This window comes from Mus musculus, chromosome 5 (genome assembly GCF_000001635.26).
Source record: "Mus musculus strain C57BL/6J chromosome 5, GRCm38.p6 C57BL/6J".
Lineage (NCBI taxonomy): Eukaryota > Metazoa > Chordata > Mammalia > Rodentia > Muridae > Mus > Mus musculus.
The window spans coordinates 102,204,057-102,208,335 of record NC_000071.6 but is presented as its reverse complement, the minus strand read 5'-3'; the positions used below and the strand labels follow the sequence as shown (position 1 = coordinate 102,208,335).

Sequence of the window (4,279 nt, the reverse complement as noted above, 5' to 3'; positions counted from 1 at the left end):
CACACACACACACACACACGAGTTTGCGCGTGCACACAGGTGCCCACAGAAAACATGTATACACAAACACACACACTATAAGCAAGTTTCAGAGCCATATTCTAGCTTAATCATATGTCTACCCTGGTTGATGACTAATTGACTCTACAAAATTCAAGGGACTTAAGGAGCCAGACACATATAATTTTGTCTGTAACTTTTTAGTTGTTCTTGTCACTCCAAAAAAAAAAAAAAAAAAATCAAAAACATCAAAAACACATTCTCCCACCTCTGAGAGTTCGGAAGTAATAAGCAGTAGGAAAAATTCCCCTAAGACTCTAACTCCTCTCTGGGGCTCAGAAGCCAGTCCCAGGTGAGCACAGGACACTCGCATCCCATCAGAGAGCATGAATTGTTCCCCATCTTCCCCTCCCCCCTCATTGTTGCGCTGCTGACAATCTCCCTCTATTACCATGGTCAGATGAGAAAGGGTTAGTTAATCTGCAAAAATCTCTTGACAAAATCCATGCCTACTATGTTCCGTCCTCAGGTAATTGGCTCCAGCACGATGCACTTGCCTCTGAATGGGAGTTCACACTAGAAGCTCTTATTCATAATTGATGCTGACATTGAATACAACCTCTCACTGGCATAATATCCACTTTACATCCAGAGTCACGGAACTGGTGGGTTTCAGGATTAGTCCGTGTGCACCTCACCCACCTGAATACATCTGCGACCTCTGGCTCACTGGAATACTGTTTTCAGAGGACAAAAATCATACATGATCTCTATAGTCACCAACATTTAGAAGGAAAACTACCAAAGACAAAATAAAACCATTACATCAAACTTAACACAGCAGCTACCTAGCAAAAACACAACATGCGCATGCAAGCCGGCGTTTGTCTCATCAGAAAGTCATAGAGCCTCACAATTCTATTTGGTAAAAATAAAGCTCACAGCCTTACCCTAACAGCATTGACACAAACCTTTTCTTCAAGACGGGGATTTTTAGTTGGACTTTTGTGGGTTGCCTAAACTATTACTGTTTACTTTCGACATATACAACGAATGAATAAATTGTATGTGGGTACTCACAGCACAGATCTCAGCTCTAGCCCTTAACATCAGACGTGGCGGCTGCAGACTGAACGCTACTACTGTAAAGAAGCACTCTATTTTCCTTACAAAATAGCACCCCCTAGTGGCTGCTCGGAAATGATCAAGCCGTGCGCACCGAGCACGTGATAAGATTTGTTTACTATCAAATTACGCAATGTCAAAACACTCTGGCGAGAACAAAAGCTGATACTGGAGATGACCGGCACTGGTTCTATGCTCATTCAACGTCTCACTGGGGTTTGTAAACGAAAAGATGTTTAAACATCATTCCCATGTCACATCTGGAAGGTGCCTCGGATGAAAATATAAGGTTCCCACATAACATTTCTATTATTATTATTATTATTATTATTATTATTATTATTATTATTATGCGATTATCATAACTAATAATATTAACAGGAAAGTTACCATTTACTAGAAAACATTCATAGTTTTACATACTAAACTCATGAGCGTGGGAATGAAGATCAGTTGGCAGAGCACTTCCTAACTTAGACAAAGTAGGTTAGCCTCCTCGAATTTAGCCAGACTGAGCCTTGTGACACACATCTATACCCCAAACGTTTGAGATGTGGAGACAGGAGGGCCAGAAGTTCTTTATCACCCTCAGCTACATAGTACATTCAAGACCAGCCTGGGCTACAAGAGACCCTGCCTCAAACAACCAAACACAACCCTCCTTGTGAGTGAGTATATTATAACCCCAGGCTTAATCCCGTGTTTTATGAGCCAGCAACTGAGGTCTATCTATATATAACATAAGCTGCCCACATCTAACTAAGACGAAAGGGAGGAAAAAACTAAGACTGTGTCTTTTCAATTACAAACTCTCATGATCCTGATGTTGACAAGCAGAAAATACAGCCGGTTATTTCCAAATTCTAGTCTGGCCAGGGTGTAAAATCCAGTGTGAACCATGAGAACAGTCATGATTAACACTTTGGTTTTAGTATGGCCAGAATCCTAGCTCTAAGTTTAGCTTAGAAATACAACCACTTCTCGTTGTTGATAAAAATCAAATGACAGTGGATAACAACAACAACAACAAAAAGAGTCAAAGAAACCAGTTTCTCTCCTTGAGTTTTACCAGGCGCCTTACCGGAAGGCACGGCTTTGGCTTGCATGCTGTATTCTATTTAAATAGAGACAGATATATTTATTCAGCTCGGCTTTCGACACACGTATCCAAGGCTGTCAACGTCACCTCAGTTCTCGTGGTTATCAATGAACCAAGCCCTTGGTACTAAACCAGTTGCTGTATGAATATCAAGAATTATCCAAAAAGAAAAAGAAAAAATAAGGATGACCCTTGAACTAAAAGAATTTCCCATGGTCCATTCTTAAAGTCATACAAGATCCCCAGAAGATAAATGCTTTTTGATGTTTATGTAAGGTTCTCAAAGAACCAAGAGGAGAGCAAACAGAAAAGAATATTTACTAAACTAACTAGTATTCTGTGCCCCTTACGTGTGTCACTGTATAAACCCCTTTGTTTTATGGACAGCATACAGCCTTTTGTTTGGCTTCTTAAGGGCATGGTTAGGATGCCTCTCCAGCCCACGCTGGCCTTGGCTCCACCACATAACTGGTCCATGGGACCTGAGCAATGCATGTTGCCTCCATGCCCAGCCCACAGCAAACCTTTCTGGTTCTGTGTTCCTTTGCCCTCTGAGTGTCTGGACAGCCCGTGCGGGGAAGGCCTGTTCTGCAGAAAGCAGAGCCCGGACGTGGAAAGCAGCGTCCCCTGCATCAGTTGTCAGAGGACAAACCTGGTAATCAAGAGCACCGCATTCAGGAAAGAGAACGACCTCTCTAACTTCCAATTCTATACAGTCTTGCGTTTGATCCTTGGTTACAGCAGAAAGATTATCTCAGTGCAGTTAAATGTTCTTCCTCAAAGAACGCTTAACAAATTCACTGCAGGTTTAGTCCGTGTTGCATATCAAAGCATGAGATTCCGATAGCTAAATATTCCACATACTCAGAATAAATAGAGTTCAAACCTGAGTCAGACCTGACCTCTCTCACCACAAATCACAAGGCCTTTGCTCTTGGTTACATCCATGGTCCATCCCTTTGCCCCTTTACAATATCAGTAGCGTGTCCCTCTGTACTTGTCAGCTCTCTTATGCTGTGAGGACAAATGTCACTGAGAATCTAAATTTTTAAATTTGCACTTTGCAGTGAGTCAGCCTCAATTTGCATGGAATGCCTTTACGCCGAACCCAGCTGAAGAACAAGCTCCTTATTTGCATTTCAAGGCAAAGATTAAAAGTTTGGTCAAAGTTACACCATAACTAGAAAAGCTTCTATTGCAGAGTCTGGCTTCTTTTGTTGGCCCAGGAAACCATTTGACTAAATCTCATATCAATGAGCTCAAAAAGTGTAACTCTCTAACAGAAAAGTAGGGGGGAAATGACTGTGAAAAAGAACATGGTTAGCTGTGCCCATGTTGCTTCTGCTCACCAAAACCACACAGAATCCTGTCATACGACCAAAGACGACATCATAGGATGGAAAGGCACTGGAACTGTGTGCTCAGTGAGCAGAGGACGCAGGGTCAGGTGCAGTGAGCAGAGGACACGGGGTCAGGTGCAGTGAGCAGTCCGTGCCACAGTCACATCTGTAAACAGCATGGATGACACATTAGAATCTAGCAGATCCCAAATAAATATTTTTTTTAACTTGCTCTTTTCTGTGTCCCTTCAATTTTTGCCTAAACATCAGAAAGGATTTTGTCTGCCAGGGATCAAACACAACATTTGGGAAGCCGAACAGGAGAAATGTTAGATGACTGTGACAAAGTTAAAAGGAAATAATAGCAATTAAATTAGGGAAAAGATAACAGAGACAGTACGTTCTTCTTCATCACAAGTGGGGAAGGGATGGAATAAGGTTATAAATTAAAGATAGAAAATGAATGCAACTTGAACAGAAATGAGATTTCCTGAAACACTGTTGTCACATGTGCACACACACACACTTAGATTTTTTTTTTAAACTATGGGTTATAAGACAGCTCAATATCAGCATATATGGTGTATTAGCAAATGCAAAGAACAAACAAATAAAAGGTGATTGGTCCATCAAAAGCAGAGGAGAGGGTATGAACAACGTGTCGTACTGAAGTACAGCACCTTCAGCACCAGGGATGGCATTTTCTCATCATTTC

At 41.5% G+C, this 4,279-nt stretch overlaps 1 protein-coding gene across 1 annotated transcript in view; it reads right to left on the bottom strand.

Moving 5' to 3' along the window:
• The window catches only part of Arhgap24 (Rho GTPase activating protein 24), a 697,838-nt gene extending 696,700 nt beyond the window's left edge, over positions 1-1,138 (bottom strand). Inside the window, exon 1 of the mRNA XM_006534888.2 lies at positions 1,081-1,138. The gene's annotated coding sequence lies outside the window, so the exon portion shown is untranslated. The remainder of the gene's footprint in view (positions 1-1,080) is intronic.
• Positions 1,139-4,279: the final 3,141 nt, after the last annotated feature.